At 34.2% G+C, this 19045-nt stretch overlaps 1 protein-coding gene across 4 annotated transcripts in view; it reads right to left on the bottom strand.

The window, feature by feature from the left end:
- LOC107998565 (uncharacterized) overlaps positions 1-18157 on the bottom strand; it is a 33675-nt gene extending 15518 nt beyond the window's left edge. Inside the window, exons 1-2 of one of the 4 annotated variants that reach the window (XM_017057896.3) lie at positions 17763-18157; positions 2140-2190 (exon numbers count right to left, since the gene is read on the bottom strand). The gene's annotated coding sequence lies outside the window, so the exon portion shown is untranslated. Of the gene's footprint in view, positions 1-2139; positions 2191-7774; positions 8336-17762 lie in introns of those variants that run through there. The other 3 variants (XM_017057899.3, XM_017057898.3, XM_017057897.3) reach the window with 3 other exon arrangements.
- Positions 18158-19045: the final 888 nt, after the last annotated feature.

Here is a 19045-nt window from a genome sequence, read left to right as displayed (position 1 = left end):
ATATTGTTGTAATCTTACGCGTTGTTTAGCTTTTAAGTTAAAACGAAGGAAAAACTCTAGATTATATTTCTAGATTCTAGGGATCCCTAGATTTACAGACGTGAAAAAATATACGATAGAGACAAGAATAAAGTTTTTAATTCTCGGCTACTTGAAAAATGGCAGAGAGGGAGCAATCGCGATATTTACAATGATGATGTAACGAAAACGATTTTCAGAATTTCAGAGATCAGAGATTAATCGGTGCAGTTCAAACAATGTACAACCACGAAAATCCCATTATCGATTAATTGAATGTTCGTCACTTTCGATAAAGAGCGATATTATTGGAATAACTCTGTGGATCCCTAATCCTTTGACTGCGCGAATTCCATTGCACGAAACCCTCCCCGATTCCACATCAATCGAAATTGCACGAGGGCCAAAACATAATTAATTTTCGTTTATATAGAGGCAAAATAAATACCGCTTCTAATCAACGAGAGAAATTATTGATTCGACACGTTTATGAACACCCACCCATCATCCTAATGATATTAAACGCAATCACGGATAATGCAGTAATAAACTGATCCAAGATAAACTGTAAAATCAATATATATATATATATATATATATATATATATATATATATATATATATATATATATATAGAAAGAGAGAGAAATTAATGAGAAGAACAAAATTAAATTCAAAACACAATATTCTAAAAAAATATTCCACGCTTCTTATTCCCTCCGGATCGCCACCCGTCACGTTCAATCCTCGAAAAAGTTAAAATAACTTGCCAAAGTTACCTCTCCCTAATCTCAAAAGGTCCGATGCAAATAATTCACCGATTAAAAACTCTCGTTACACTTATAACATCCCCCAATGGTAACTCGATTTTTTTTCCAGAGCGTGTTTCGTCAGAGAAAAAAGTTCCAAGACACCATATATTTACACTGCAAATGCATACACGTGCACGCACGAAGGGAAGAGAGCGAAGAGAACTTGGATTTAGATCAAATCGTCGATCCCCTGGGAAGTTGGAATTAAATTTCGCAAAGTCGTACGTTATCCACGTTGGATATCTCCGTCTATCGAGAAGAAACGTTTCCTTTTTTCCCTTAGTAGAAATAGGCGATAACTATCTCCCCTCCACTCGCTCAGAGCGAACCTCTCCTTTATCCCCTCCACCACTGCTTATCTCCATCTCCTTCCGAATATTTCCTGTGTCAACTCTAGAAGATACTCCTCCTCCTCCTTTTTCTCCTTCTCCTACTCCTCCTCGAGGAGCACTAGGAAGAGTGTAAAGAAAAATTATCGATATCCTTTTTTCTTCTCTCGAGCTTCACTTGAGAAAAAAATCGGCGAGAAAAATTTTTCTAAATGTTTTATTTCGGTTATATGGTTATATCGTATCGGAGAAAAACGAAACACAGATGATGCAATTTCTTTTCCACTTTTTAATCCGGATGACGAGGAACTTTTTATCAATCGATCCAAGTTTATCTAAGTTTTTTTTATCAAACTTCCACAGACTTTTTTCCATTCGGATGGAATCCTCCCCTCTTTTAAATAATAAACATTGACTTGCGAGCGAATGATCAAGAATCTCAAATATTAAAATTTAATCAAACTTTTGTCTCGATATTAAAAAAAAAAAAAATAAAAATATAAAAGAATATAAATGTAAAAACTTTTACTCGCGCGTCTTACTCGCCGACAAGAAAGTAAAAATTAAATTCTCTCCTTCTCTTGACAAGATTCAAAGAAAAAAGGAAAAAGCAGATTGCAAAGGAAATTGCGATTCGTTTTTCACGAAATCGATATCTTTTCCTTTTTTTATCTGTACACATTTCTATCGGCCCACTGGCCGATATAAACGAAGTTTGTTAAACTCTTCGACTTTCACCGAAAGGACGAAAAGAAAAAAAAAAAAAGAAAAAAATTTACCGGTCGATATCGAGGCACTTTAAAACTCTCCACAAGGGGATATCGATTCGCCTTTAAAATGGCGAGAGTGGCCTCTGTATCGGTCGATAATAAACGTGGAGTGGTTTTGAGAATCGCATCGAGGGAAAGGATGGAAGGCAAACAATTTTATTGGGTGAAAATTTTAATAGAGAAATTTCCATTAAAACGAAAACGACTCACCTAAAGTGGTCCCAGGAAACGCACTGCCAAGCATGGGGACGGTAGTTGGTTCTGCAAGCAAAAAAAAAAAAAGGTAAACACATCTTTAGCAATTCCGTTTCTTCCTCTTCGTTAGAAAGATAATTTTTTTCTCTCTCTTATCCGAAATTTAATCTCTCTTATAATAATAATTCTGACGAATATAATTTCTTAACAATTAAACTTCTCTTCCAACAAATAAAGATAAATTATAAATACACGATATGTCTCGCGCCGATTATCTCGTGGAAACCGAATATTTTCTTCCACACCCGAAGAGTTGTGGAGGACACGTGTTTTCATCGCGGCCAATTCGTGAAATCCGACCACGTGGAAAGAAGGAGAGGGGGAGGAGGGGGGAGATATTGAGCGAGTTTCTGGCTACGTTTAACAAGTTCAGTTTATCCGCCCCGAGGAAAACTTTTCTGCGCTTAATTTTAAACACGGGAAACTTTAAATTGGGGGGGAAATATAGAAGAGGGGTCGTCTCCAAGCAGCCTTCTTCGAGATATATCGCCATCCGGACGGAAACAGAGACACGTAAAATGTTACCATTTACAATTGAAGTTTAACAAGTTTGGAAGAAAAGGTAAGATAAAATGTAGAGAAACTCGTGTTACTCTTTAATCGTCGATTGACATCTTGACGATTAACTCGAAGATGTCGTTTAACGGTGTAAATAAATAAGTTTTGAGATTATGAGGATGAAATTTGTATATCCGTGTTTTATGCGATAAAAATAAATTACAAACGAGAGTAATTTCTTGTTCGTTTTAAAAATATGATACATGATTTTTTTAGGATAAATTGAAAAAATTGTGAAATAAGAAAATTATTTTTTGGATATTTTTTTTAAAATTCATATCAACAGGAATTAAAATTTTGAAGGAATCACACGTGTATATTATTTATTCAACCAAGAAATGCTTCGATTTAATACAATTTCTGTAATGCTCTTAACCAACATATCCGTAATACTGGTTGAAATGCTTAGGAAATCCTGTAATATTTGCGAGACAGTCCGAGAAATTCAGATTCTGGTGCAACTATTTCAATTTACAAATGCTGTTATTCCATCAGGATTATTACACTGTGCCTTGAGAGATTAAAATGGATAACTAACATGAAATCCCTGTACATCATCTCTAAAACCTTCGAATTTGCATGATCAAAATTTTCGTAATTCTTTAATAAACTTCTCCAACGTTGTGAAATTATTCTTCCTAGAAACGACTTTCGGGAAGAAATCGATTCTTTCGTATTTTTATAACGAACAACTTTTTCCCGTAGATTCATTTTATTAAAATAATCTAACACTATTCGAATTTATTTCCTATCTAAATTCAATTTCCTAACCTAACTTTTCTTCGATTACATTAACATTGCACGGAGAAAGATATAACAATTTCAGACGATAGTGTACTTATTACTCACCTGTCTGGATTCAATTTCCGGAGATAAATTTTATAAATGACAAAATTCTAACCTAACTTTTTTTAATTATAACCACAAAAGACATTAATCATTCCAAAGTTTTGATCGTAGTGGTATGTACACTATTCGAAAAAGTCTTGGTAATTTCATCCGCCCAGTTATTCAATTTCCAACAAAGTTTTATACATCCTAATCAGTAGTATTACGTGGGTGCACGCGGTGAATGGCTAAAGAGAAATGTTTCGAAGAGAGTTTGAATTTTTGATCGAATTAATTACGCGATCTCGGCCTGCGTCTAAGAGGTAAAACGATAAATTATTGGCCATTGGTCCGTGGTGACTCGCCGACTGTCTAACGGACTACAGTTTCCCAGCCAAGTGGGGGAACAGTGAATAAATCCTTGCATGGTCAGCCATGCACGACTGGGTTCGTGTAACTTCTGCCTCGTGCTTTTTGCCCGCGCTTTGTCCACCTTGTCTCCCTTTTGCACGCGTTGAAAGACCAAAGGAACAAACCTTCGTTTCACCCATGTACATACTTTATGGGAAGGGAAAAAGGAGGCATTTGCGTTGACGACTCGTTGATTGATTTTTGCGCGAATAAATAATAATCATTTTCGCTAAGTATCGCATTTTTAACACTAGAATTATCGATTTAAATTTTAAAGCGAGATAATTGAAGACGATTAAATATAATGCGTGATTGAATCTTTTTTTGAATGGAACGAGATTTTACAAACAAAAGTAATATTTTTAGTGTAATTGTGAAAATAAAAAATCGATCAACTCAATCGATAAATGCGAAGAAAAGTATGGAATATTATTAAAGAGAAGTAATAAATTGTGACAAAATTTTAACCAAATAAATAAATAAAACAAGATGAACGAAACTTGTAGAAATTTGATTAATTCGATAACTCGTTGATTCATCGATCCAATTTCAATTTTTTCGATTTACAAATAATTGATCGATATCTTATTTTCCCAGAGAAGAACCAAGGTAAACGCGTTGAAACAATTCCATATTTTTCATCGCGAAAACGTTACTTCCCGATAAACCAGTTTTGAAGAATGGAACGTACACACACACACACACACACACACACACGTACAAGTTTCATCGTAATAGATTCCAACGTAATGGCGTCCGTTACAGAGCATTGTAATATATCATAGATTGTATACACACCGGGTAATATTGACTTTATCGATAAGGAAGATTAAATAGAATAAATAAGATGAATCGAACGAAACCGGCTTCCTATCTATTTTATTCTGTTTGTACATGTCAATGTTGTTGATTTTGCCATCCTATGTGTATGTGTGTTGAAATAAAATACATTTCATCGAAATTTTTATAAAATTGATACTGGAGCAACCAAATTCTTCAATTTTTTCGAGATGTATAAATAATTATCTATTTATTTTCGTTACATCATTTTAATTATAATTATTTGTAAAATTGGGTAATATGAGTCGATAGTTTTACCATTAATACGCAAAAATTATAACAACAAAGTACAACAACAAACAATTTCAAAACGAAAAATGCAAGGAAATTAAAAAATTATGCACAGTGTATTGAACGCGCACACAAAAGAAAATTACAATAATCTTGAAAAGATTTATTTCCTTGAAAATATCTGTATCGCGAGTCGTCGACCGTACGCATCAACCGCCATATTGCATCACTGGTCTCGAACGTTTAACGTATTATCGATAATTCGATATATCGATAAAGGATGAAAATAACTGAAATTTTTATTTTTTCTCATTCAAAGTTACTTTTAGAGATATTGTTTAAAATTTATTTATTCTGGATATTTCATTGAATTTTCGATAATGTTAAAAAATATTACTAAAATATTAAACAATAACTAAAATAAATAAAAAATCCCTATAATATATCGAACGTATTAATTAACAAATTAGAAATTTCCATTGTAACACATAATGTAATATTTGTTCGAACGAAAGTTTCATTAGAAAAAAAAAGAAAGAAAGAAAAATAAAAAATTTGATTAAATTAATAAAAATTAAATCTTAATTCACAGATTTTGCACGAAATGTGAATTTTTATATCCCTATATTTTTAATATCCCTAGAATTGATATAATGGGGATTTTAATCAGGATCAATTTATATGTTGTGCAATGTTGAAAATAATCGGAGAATCTCTCGAGTGTTAATCAAATAACGGACTCTGAACAAATCAAACCAAAGAGGAAACGACGTTTGCTAAACATTTAGCTTGTTCGACGCGAGTTTTCAAAATATTGATTATCTCGCTTAACCGCGTTATCCATATTGATTCTCTCAATTATCACGCTCAGTCAGTGATCTAATATAATTTTGCTCGAAATTTGATTTCTCAAAGGCAATTTTTTTTTTCTCTCGATTTTTACGAAAAAAAAAAAAAAAAAAAGAAATCAAATTTGAAAAGGAATTCCAATCTAGTCTATCCATCTAGTTTATCACTATCCAATTAAAATTTTTAATTCCGATCATCACTTCGTTAAAGAAATCGAAAATTTTTCAAAAGCGTTAATCAATCGATCAATTGCATTAAAAATTGAACGTTTATTATTCTTTCTAATAAAATATACAATTTCTTTCTCTATCTTCATAAAAAAATTTCTATTAAATTTTTAACCAAAATAAAAAAGTTATATTTACTCATATATTATTATTTTTATATCATAACATATAGCAAAGCATATTTCAAGAAAGCGTCCAAAAGAGACAATTCGTTGACACAAATATCGAATTAATAAGAAAATTAGAAAAAACTCATTGCTTATATCCGACCCCATACATCACCATGCGTAAATATGTATAATATTTCTCCAATTACGCCGTCTGAATTCCGATATAATCTCTTATTCAAATTTTTTTCCCGCCAAAACTCACCCCCTCGAAAGCACAATAGAGGTAAAACTCGAAGCTAACTCGTACTAGATCCCTCGCGTAGAAAGGGTGGTTTATTAGCGAAGTCGCAGCGAAGGAAGGGAGAGAAAAAGGCAGGAAGCAAATTTACCCCCTCTGTCAAACGAGCGATTTTAAATTAATACGAGATTGTGCAGCGGATGCCGCTTTCTTATTTCTCGATCGATCGAAAGAAGGGGAAGAGGAGGGGCTTGAACGCACTCTGACGCCCCCCCACCCTTCGATTCGAAGAAATTTTTCACCGGCTAATTCAATACGATATCGTCTCGAATTGTTCGATTATAAATTAATCACAGATTTTCGTTGGAAAAAGTGAAAGAGGAATTACCGTTTTTTTCGAAGGAAAAGCTCGTTATTATTTGAATTAACTTTGACTTAAAATTCTCCTCAATGAAGAATTTGATTATCTTGTCAAAACGAAAATGTCGATTTTTTTCGAAATTTAATCCAAATCTAGTTTAATTAATAATTTTCTAAGAGGAAAGTCGAATAATTTATTCCTTAACGAGCATTTGTTCTCCAGTTCAGTTTGCTTTCGTTAGACGTGTTTAGAAACGCGATTATGCGTTAATATGTTGGGGCAACAAGAGCATACGGACGATAAAACTGAAATAGTTTGCAAATACCAAGGAACTCTGTTGCAGTGTTTGCTGGCGAAGTCGATGAAATGTATTCAAAGTTTCGCGGAGAGGGTTGATAAGATATGAAAATAAAGGGAGAGGAGGAAATGTGTCTACGTCTTTTCCGTTTTATCAACGCTCTCTTTTTTTCTTTTCTTTTCTTTCCTTTTTTTTTTTATCACTACTCCAGAAACATTTATGAATAATTCAATCTGTTTCGTACGGGGAAAATTCACCCCTCGGCTTTTTACCTTCGTAAACGTTACTTTTTAACTCTCGAGAAAAACAGAACTACACAGCAACCCATTAAACTCGATTAATTCTAATCTTCTTATAACTAATAAATTTTTAAATACACAATATGTAGAACAGATAGGCTAAAATAAAAGGAATAAAAAGTTGACGTGCAAAAGTATTCTCGAGAATAGAGTCGCTCTCGACAGCCAACGTATCACGTATTTCCTGATATTTATGGATTCTCGCATATATCTAGAGCGCAAGTTACATCACGAATAATTTAACCTCGACAGAATCGACCGCGGTTGATCACAAAAAAGAAAAAAAATATCAGAAAAATAATAAAAGGTAACGTATTATATACATTCTCTTCGAACATACCTGCGCGAATTCAGCCAAGTCAACATTGGCTCCCATAAAACTTGGAGGCTCGAATCAATAAAACGTCGTTTTATTCGAAAACGATAAACCTCGAACGACGACAGCTAATCTATCCGAGTGTCACCCCGCGTTACACTTCGATTCGAGAACACCTCCGATCCCCCGCAGTATTTATATTCTCTTTATTTTTTCCCCCCCCTTTCTTTTCCCTCCTTCTCCTTTTGTCGCCACCCTCACTCTTCTCTTTCACCGCGCACAAGGTGCGCGTAGTCCTTGAGCATTGATTTTCCACGAGGCCCGTCCCAAAGAGACCGATCTCTCTCGTGTGTCACCGAGTTATATACATCGCTCTCGAGGAAAGGGAATTCGTGCGGCAGAAACGTGCGCGACGCGGTTCGCCACCCGAGCTCCGATATTACTTCCTTCCGCCTGTTGCACCGAATCGACCAGCCCCACCATCGACTTCCAACCGTCGACTTCCAACCGTCTCTCTCCTCGAGAGATTATCGTTTGTTACGCGAACACTCGAGCGCAAGATTTGTAAACACTCTGCTCGGTCGAGGAGCGAGGATCGAAGTAAGGTGAGGGGAGGTGGGAGGAGGCGAAGTGGGAGGTGGGAGAAGGCGAGGTGGGAGGAGACGAGGCGAGGCGAGATGAGGTGACCAATAACATCGAGTTGACCTTGGTTGGGGGATTCGAAATTTAACGGTTGGAAAACAAAACACGTAAGTTTTTAAGAAACGAAAAATTGAGGAAAATTTCTATCTTTTTGTTTAGGCAAATTTAGACTGTTTCACTCTCCCTAAATGATAGATCTTGAATTGAACGATATTTGAACGTGAAATAATTAGCGATATAAACGAATTCTACGTGTGTATTATATTATAAAATTATTATTTGTGCCTCGTTCGAACGAATTATATATTCAATCATACGATAATTTGAACACGTTCTATGCAATATTCCATATCATTTTTCCAAACGTTCCTCTTATACTGTACAGTAAGCAAGAAAGTCACGAATTGAAAAACTTTTCAAATTCCAAGTGAATGAATTCGAGGCAAAGTCGGCGAACATTAAATAACTAGTAACACGATTTATCCCCATTTTACGTCCGATCAAGTTTTTCACAGGAAGGAAACAGATTCAGACGATTAAATCGTAATGAAGAATCGAATAATTTATTTTAAGTTTCTATCTTAATTATAAATCGAAAGTCAAAAATTGAAGTTCGAAGGATTGATACGAGGTGTTAATAAGATCAAAATTCTATATAATATAATTCCACGGCATTATATTACGAAAAGCGAAACGATTCGAGGCAATACGAGATTAGTGACCACGGATGGATATTATTTCGTTCCGCCTGTTGCATCGAAATCGAAACAAACCACGTTCGTAATATCGTCGATCCTTCAAGGTTTCCGCCGCTTTTCGAACACGTGACCTGGACGTAATCCGACCACGGAACGCGAATTCTTTTTCTTCGTCTCGACGAATGCGTATCTCGTAACGCGATATTTAGAGAAAGTGCAAAGATGAAACGAAGGATATTTTGCGGGTTAAGTGGAAAGGAAGGGAACATCTTTTTCGACAACAAAGTAGCAAAAGGAAATAACAAGGAACGTTTCAACTCTGATCTTTGAAAGAAATATTCTTCGAAAAAAATATTTGAACGAAGAAGGATTTGTATCGTACAATGAATAATTAAAATTTTGTAAAGTGTAATTTTGCAGTCTTCGACTGCAAACGCGAGACGTTATCCTGAAAAGAATCTATACGATAAAAATAAAGTACGAAAACAAATAAAAAGAAAAATTAGAAATTAAAGAAATTTCGAATATAAATATCGCAACGAGGATTTCGCTTGCGAATTCCTATACTTTTTCATCGTGTAACACATTCGCATCTATTTCTCTACATCTAAACACACAAATACACGTTATTACGTTTTTATCAAGTTTTTTTACGATTACATCGCAAAACTCGTATACCGACTTATTGCGTTTTGCGGTCGTATCGTAAAAATATATGAGAGGCTCGTCTATCCGTGTCGCGTAAACGTATTAATAAAGGTGTAATTACAGTTGGACAGGGATCGAGTGGAAAAGCAGCGGGCAATTTTGATATAGGTCACCACCGACATCGCCGCACGCACGATTCAAGATTTAAAACACTCGAAACTGGGACTGGCCGAGATCAATACAGCTCGATAACAACGGGGATGTGGGAATAAAATCTCGCGCTGCGCGTCCAATTTCAAGGACATCTCGTTAATCTCCCATGGAAATTACAGTTTAGAATTTTTTTTTTTTTTTTCACTCGTATAAAAGCAGATGAAAGTTACATTCGTCGATGGAGTTTCGGAAAGAGCAAATACGTCTTTTTCCTAATAACCACGAAAGAAAAGCACGCTGGACTCTCGATTCTGAGAAACTGAATCCTTTTTTACTATCCTCGTCCCTAAACGGAGGCGAGGAACGGATAAAATAATCGCGCATAGCCGGTATATCTTTAAACCGGGTCTCTCGGTCGAGCGGCGTTAAAACAGCAATTCTCACGAGGGCGTGAAAGCGACCCGGCCGCCACCGAGCGCTTTAAGAGGGTAATTCGTTAGGAAAGATCCGCTGTAGTTTCTGGATAAACGTTCTCGCGTATACCGGCTCGCGAGCAAAGTATATAACTCGTTTATAGAACTCTCTGGTCGAGGGCTCGCAGACACGAAAATTCTGATTTTGGAAGAAGGGTGGCGAGGCGGAAGTAACGGATGGAGGTTTATCTCTCGATTGATTCGAGAATAGAGATTTGAAAATTTGTAAAAAAGATATTTTCAAACGTGTTTGCACTCTAATTAGCACAGTGTGCATGGATGCTACTACTGCTATTACAACATTCTCTACTATTGATCAATCGAAATAAACGAAGCTCGTTGAAATGTTTTTAGTTAACGTGATAATAATCGTTTGAATGAAATTGCCGTTTCCTGGAAAATAAATCGATACTCTCTTTTGAAAAATTTTTATCAGTCGAAATATCGATAATTCCGCGATAAGTTTGGAATTATCGGAGATAATACGAATTCTCGATATCTGTATAAGCGGGTAATAAAAGTGTTTGATAAGAATATTATTAAATTCGCGATACGTGGCTTCTTGTAACAACGATTTCAAGCAAATTTGAATTAATTTGAGTTATTCCAAAATTTTTACAATCGATATTATCTAATGCGGAAGAAAATCTTATTTCACCAACGTTCGAGGTGGTAAAAATAAAGGAACGGATAAGAAAGAAAATTGAAGAATGCTTGTATGAAGAATGACGCTTCGTTGGTTATTCAATGGAAAATTTCACCATAAGAAAAGGAAACTTGTTTTACCTCTACTTTAACAACGAATTTATCTATAATTGCTGCAAACGGGAGCAAACGAAATTTATTTCAAATTCGAGCAATCTCCAAATAATTCATCTCGTGAAAATTTATATATAATTCGTCTCGAAAATGATTCGAAAAAATAATTTGAAAATTCCTCCTCGAAAGAACGGCGCGGTTAATTCGAAAAATTGGGCGCGAAACAAGCTTTGGCATAAATCAAGCGGACAGGGAGGAGGGAGGACAGAGGGAGAGAGAGACAGAGGGAAGGGAAAATGAACGTTAATAACCCGGAAACGCGGAGGACGACGGATTTCATAAATTCTTCCCCCGAATATCGGCCTGTCGTCGTTTATTTACGTGGCATCCGAGCAAAGAATGAAACCGCCTTGTAAATCGCGCTCTTTAAAAACCCCGCATTACAAACTGCGCTCGTTTTTCCACTGCGTGCATAATTTCCAATCCAATTAGCATGGGAAAAAATTTTCATTTTCGCGAAATTTGCCGCGAATAAATCAATAACCGAAAACGAAAAACGAAAATATGGAAATACGAAAGAAATGGATCTCGTTGGACGATTTTCAGATTCGAAATTAACATCGTTCGCCCGTGTGAACAATAAAAATGTATAAAATATCCAAAGTAAAATGCTCGATTTACGTAAATATTTAACTGCACGAGTATATAACCTAATCTTTTATGAAACTGTACATATATAGTGATCGACGGATTCATTCACCGAAGAATTATTATATGTATTTTTATAAAATTTTAAAAGTTTTAAAAAAGATATATCACTAATTTAGAAAAAAATATTTTTCGTTCGTTTACGACAGGCTCTTTCGTATTTGCATTCATTCATAAACAACAGTCTGTCGTGAAAAAAAAAGGGACTAGAAAAACACATTACCATACATCTTACTATGATCGTACTATAGGTTCCAGGAGCAAATTTAAAGCAGGGCTGCCAACCGAATACAGATCACCGCGCTTCGATTTTATAACACGAGTTTTCCTTTTCGCGTATATATTTCTCTGAAAAATGAATCCGTATTCTCTCCACGCTCTTCCATTCTCGCCGCATTACCTTAGAAATTTAGTCATCTTGTGCGAGAATCACGCGCGTGGGATATATTTTTGAAAAAAGAGAACGGAAAGGAAAGAAGAAAATTCCATTCATTTTTGCGTTTTACTTTCACGCATGCAAGACTTTTTCAATCCAGTGTTATACTGGTTGAAAATTGCGCATGCGCGTGCTTGATTCGTTCAATCTTTGGTTATTAAATTGCTGGTTAAAGAAATAGAAGAAAGGAAAATGGAGAAAGCGAGACTAGATACGAGAATTTGAGAAATTAATATATAGAATAAGTAAAATTTGTTGAAAAGTGGAAACAAATATTTTGATAAAGTATAATTTTTGCTATTTCTAATGTATTGAAATTCTTCCCTGCTTCTCAACTTTTGTAGTGCATACATGTGAACTCGACAAACTCGTTATTCAATATTTAATGATATAATCATCCGTATTTTGATTAAACGAAAAATATATTGAAACAAAAAAAATAAAATTTGTAAAAATAAAATTGTAAAAAAAGGATTCATTATACTATACAATCATCCAATTTCAACTCGCAATTAAAACAAAATAAATATACCCGAACAGTTTAATTTTTCACGATCTCATCATTTTACCAAATAAATTATTCAATAACAAAAAGCAAAAAAACATCAACGACCATTCATTATCCGATCGCCTACGATGTTTCGTTGAAAAATTAAATTAAACAAAAAAAAAAAAAAGTTAATTCCCCACGATATTTTCTCATTCAAACCATCAAAAACATCAAAATTTGCGAATTGACAATGGAAAACCTTCTTTACTTCTGCTAAAATTGACACTGGGAAGGAAGATATCTCAAAACACCCTCTTCTCACCGTCCATCGAGTTATTTCCGGGAGAACTCGAAGCCTCGAAAAAGGCCACCAACATTTACGTCACGTTTTCCTCTCGAATCACATATATATATATATATATATATATATATATATAAAATTTCTTCCATTTCCAGCGAATAGATCCCTTCGCTCTTTACCTTTTCGCGTCACAATAGAAGATAACAAAGTTGGTATATAAAAGCCTAGCGCGACGCTTAGACACTACCGTTCCGTCTCTCTCTTTCGTCGTTCGCGCTTCGAACAGAGAGAGGAGGGGGAAACGTCCCGTGGAAAAGTAGCGTGGCAGAGCAATTAGGAGGGACGATAAATTTCTCCACCTCTTCTCTCTCTGGTCCCTCCCCTCCTTTGCTCGCTTTATTGTTTTCCACCTCGGTGACAAATGATCCATCTTCCCTTCACTCGTCATTTCACATTCGGTTTGCTGAACACATTCGTTCGCGAGAGATCCTCGAGATTCACACTCTGCCCCAGTCGATGGATGCTGATTATTTTTTCGTAACAGGCGGTGCGATAAAAAAGTATTTCCCTCTCGAGATTGGCGAATTAATTCGATCGGATAACAGGAGGAGAGTAATAATAGACCATTGTTACACTTGTTATTCGTTATCTGGTGAATAATTTTTATATAGAGAATGAGAAAGGATCGCAAGATTGTTTGTTTTGCTTCGCTGCAATCGAATTTTTTTTTCTTTTCGATTCTGGATTTAATGATAGAAATTAGCGAGAAAGCAGCAGTGATTGAAATTAAAATTTCACCGTAAAAAGAAAAAAAATACCAAAATCGAACGATCAGCCAGAATTTCTCTTGATAAATTTTTCTTTTTTAAAAAGAGTTATCTAAACGGTTAAACGGTTCGCTATTAAAGTCGTAAAAAAGCCCCAAACTCGTTAAGTTTAAGAACAGCTGAGTCAGCCGACACTTGTTAGATCATTCGACAATCGTTCGTCTTTTTTATCTATATCGCTCAATTTTAATGAGAAACGATGCGAGTGCAAGTAGTGTGCAATAGATAAATCAGCCTGAAGATAAGAGGATTAAAACAGACGCCCACTAGTCGACGTTGAAAGACGAATGGTTTTTGCTGCTTCCTCGTTTGCTACGAAAAATAGTAACGGCCTCTCCTTTATTAAAATTCTTTCTCCCCTGTTGATAAGTTAGTAGCAACAACTTCGAAAAACTCGAATAAATTACTCGAGCGCGCGTAGAAGAAAAATGTTTTAATTGAGCCGAGTCATCGAAACGATATCGTACGAATTAAAAAAGTAATTTAAATTCACGCGTTCGATATCAAGTCGACGATTAAAATTAAAAATTCGAATCCAGGATTGTATTTAATAAAAATTAAATTCGTACAAATTCGATATTTTCCTCGGAGATTGAAATGAGAAATTCGAAAATTTTGAATCGAGAAATTTTACAGTTGGAAATAATAAAATGAATCGAAAGCACATCGATACGATTATCGATAGGATGAAACACTCGATTTCGATGGAAAATTGAAGAAATAAAAATTCAAGGTGAATCGAAGGTGAAAGGAATAAAGCACGATGGAGTGGGTTTCTCGATTTTTTTGAGTAAAAGTGCGGGATTAATAAAGAGCTCGAGTGTATTATTCGTGTGATTAACAGCGAAAGACTTTTCATCAGTGGCAGGCCCATTAACAGGAACAGAAGATTCATAGTCATGAAAGTCATTCCCTAGGTGGTATACCTGAAGGTTATACGATAAGCTCGGTGATTTAACGTATCTAAATTTAGATAAACCTGGAAAATTTGTAAAAAAAAATAACAAATGCCCAGTCGTTTATCGCGAGCGTGTACTTGAAACGTTGATTCTCATAAATATTATACGAATGATTTATCCGTTGCAATCATTGACACGCGAGAATATTAATTTTATCGTGGATCGCGTGAATTATAATAATTTTTCACTGTCAGAATCACGGGAAAATTTTATCTACTTTTCACGGAATATTAACAAATCGTAACTTTGCTGGAAGAAAATTGCAAAAATTGCTACCAATTTTCCATACCATTGTTTACACGAAGAATTTATTCGTTCGACGCAATTACGGATCACGGTGGAAAAGACGATAAAATGATTAACAAATCGTACGAGATAAATCTCGTATTAATTCGTTCCACACGTGAAATTTAATCTTCCGTTTGTAACGATACGTATGTCGTTTATTATATTCCAGTATTTACATACTCGCCGAGATATTTAACCTAAACGAGAGCAAAATTGATAACAAAAGATTAGCCCCAATTACGCTCACGCATTATGAATTGTTAATTCATCCATCACGGTTCGCCACTTTCTCGTTAAAATGCAACCGGAGTTAGATTAAAATATTAATACGAAATATAGTCAACTGATTCAAACTTTCGAGTTTATTAATAATTCATCGGGGATACGTCATTAATGTAATAATTTCGTAATAACGCCCATGCAAATCCTACGTGTACTATTCCGTTCCTTGTTCGAGCATTGTTAAATGTAATTAGCATAATACGAGATAGAAGAATAAAGGAGTGGAAATATAACGTAATCTTGGGATTATTTAAATTTTTTATTTGATTTCGTTCGATTGGAATCATCTATTTCTTATTTCATAAAAATACGACGTGAGCAAGTGAAACGATAATGCGAGAACGATACGATCGAAAAGGAGATTTAGAAATCAGTCGAAAATATGGAATGAAATTTTTTCCTAGGAGATTCCATCTTCGAGAAAATCAAGTTCGAAATTTCGTTTTATTTTATCGGAGCGAACGAAAGGGATTGTAACGAATTTTATTTTATTTTTTCTCCAATATAGAATTCTATGTGAAAAAATTTTATTCCATATCGTCTCATTTTTAAATTTTAGAAATTTTATCATCGAACTCGTTTCTCGTTAGACTTCCCGCAATTAAATGTATAAATTCTTATACTCCTATAATCATTCAACTTCGTTAAAATCAAATTTTTATGTTAATTTAAAATCAAAAAATTATCGAGTATTATCCAACAATTCGAAATAAAAATGTTACCGAAATAAAAAATGAAAAGAAAAGAAAAGTTTGATACGAGGGAAATCCGATAACTTATATGCAACGGAATGGAATCAAATATTAATCGAACCTCAGCCGAGGTATATATGTATACCTCGTGAAATTGAAATTCAATTCCCTCGAAAAAAGCCAATGTACCATATATACACATGCGCGGCCAAATTTTACCCCATACGTTCAACTTGTTTCCACTGGCCGAATCGTCCCGTTCACAGGCTGCATCGTGAATTTCACGTGTGCCAGTCGCTGTTTCGTTTGAAACAGTGATACACATTCATGAATAATATAACCCGATATCGTGTACCGGTCCTACCAGCACTCACACTCGAGCATGTGTTTGCGTAGCCGGCAATAAGCATAAAAGCAAGTTCACTAGGAGAGCACTCGGTAATCAATTGGGATTTGCTAACAAAGTTTGTACCGGGAAATGCGTGTAACGCGGCACCGTGAATCGAAATCGAAATATTCCTACTTAAAGGTTGGTAACGTGTTTAACGAAACTATACATGTATATAGGAAATCTGTGAATCGGTATGAGAGGAAGCTATTGCGCGTGAAATTCTTTGTGTAACGATTTGGATTCAAAATTTAAACAAAATATGTATTCCGCATTACTATTAGAATATTTACTGAAACGATATTTTACATGTGAGATGTATACGTGGAATTTATTATAAATAATTCTATTACAGAATCAAATCTATTTTTCGACGAAATAAGAAAATTTAAATTTTCAAATTTAAATTCTTAGAAATATCTGTAATAGTAAATTTTTCTATATGTGATCTTTTGAAAAAATAAAAAATCGATAAATTTAATATCTATGTAACTTTTACATCATTAAATAATAAATTTCACTTTGTTTGATACATCGTATTATAAGTTCGAAGCATCAATCTTCTCTCTGACATTTAATTCCCAAAAATTACCTAGAAAAAAATTGTATCCTCATTATTGTTCATTGTTTCTTTACAAAATAATACATGTTCATCCGTTCAATATTAAATTATTATACGTTAAATAAATTTCCATCTTGTTTCGAATGAAAAATTTATAGCACATATAAATGATATACTTTAAATTGTATCAAATTTATAACAAATTTAAAAAATAATAATATCTATGCAAGTACATCATTGAATTATTTTGATTTTTAAATACGTAATTCGCGGGATTTTTCGATTATCGTCTCTCGAATCGGATGATCGGAAACATTATTTTCGAAACAAATTCTAATCGATATTTATATATAACCTAATTAAATTTCTTATAAAAATCTGTCTCTAATTCTAAAATGTTACAGAGAATCATAAATCGATACGATATGAAACGATAACAAGAAAAATTCCTTTGAAATTCAATAACGTAAATAATAAAAACTTAGTTTTGGTTGAAGGTTATATCAACTACGGTCACCCGAATCGTGACACACATGTACGAATCCACGAGACAATCTCTCGCCCCATATGTCGGTTAATCGTGACAGAAATTGAACAACTGTTAAGTACACTGACCTTTATAAGAAATTGCTCGACACGATTCGAGATATGAAGCTATGGTTACATTCGGAAATGACTTTGATGAATAAAATTCAAAATTACTCACGATTATACAGCAACACTGTCCAGCTGGCCCGCATTTCCCGTGTTCAAGTGATGTACCGGCATCTTCTTGACTGTTGTCGTTGATCACAACCGTCTGATTCATGGTTTCATCGCGATCGTTTTAACAGCCGTTCGTCGTAAACACGAAATGTAACAACACCAGCGATCGACGATTTATCGGGATCGAGGATCTCGTTTTTCGTATATCGACACAACGAACCCGCACGAGGAAGCACAACCGAATGAAAAGCGGACGTACTAGGACGACGTCCTCAACTTGCCTGTCGTTGAGGGCGCCGCGACGCTTATCGCGTTGTAAACGGTCGCCCACTGGCGCACACTCCTAGGACGAGGCATCGATCGAAGCACCCTCTACTATCCAGCTTTCTTATTGGTCGATTATCGATGCGCGCGCAATCGTGAACGTGAGATATTTCTTACGCATGCGTGATAGTGCTATAAGAAAAAGGGCGCAGAAGCATCCTCCGAGCTATATTTTTAACTTTTATGTTTTTAATATTGTTGAATTGTGCAAGTAAATTGTAATAATTTATTTCGAGGTAAGAGAAAACGAAATCTATTTTAAAATAATAGAAGAAAGATATTTATAATTGGTTAATGTATAGTATCATACGTGTATAATCTATTTAATTAAATAATAATATGATGCAACGATAATAAGAGACAACGATAATTGAGATAACAATAGAAATAATCGTTTTTTAAATAAAAAACATTTATACTTAATCTTATTTTTTTAATTATATATAATGAAATATGTTGTTATCAATGTTATGAAATAATATATTGTTCAATAATAAATTTAGCTAGCTATACCATAGTATAAATAATCTATCGGATATTCTTGTTATATAATTAATAAGAAAATAATATATTTTCGTGCCAAACTTATTTACTGATAAAATTTGCGAGATTAATTAAAAAGGCATAGTTGTAAATTTGATTTGATCAAAGTTATTAGATTATATAATTCTAAAATTATCATATAAGACACGCTTAAGCTTATCAATGTAATATAATTTTTATAGATAAAGTTAAATTCTACTATTTATTCTAAAACATTTATATTTAAAATTTTATAACATACGTAAGATCGATAAGATTCCATTTGATTTTTTACATTTGATAGTTTTAAATTCGACTTATTATTTTCATATCATTACATTTCTATTTTTATTGCAGGTACAATATATATTTATATATTATAATAGCATTTTATGTGAATTATATTAAACTGGAAATAAAATTACTCCTATTATAGAA

This window comes from Apis cerana, linkage group LG11 (assembly GCF_029169275.1).
Source record: "Apis cerana isolate GH-2021 linkage group LG11, AcerK_1.0, whole genome shotgun sequence".
Lineage (NCBI taxonomy): Eukaryota > Metazoa > Arthropoda > Insecta > Hymenoptera > Apidae > Apis > Apis cerana.
This window is presented reverse-complemented; position numbering and strand designations above follow the sequence as displayed.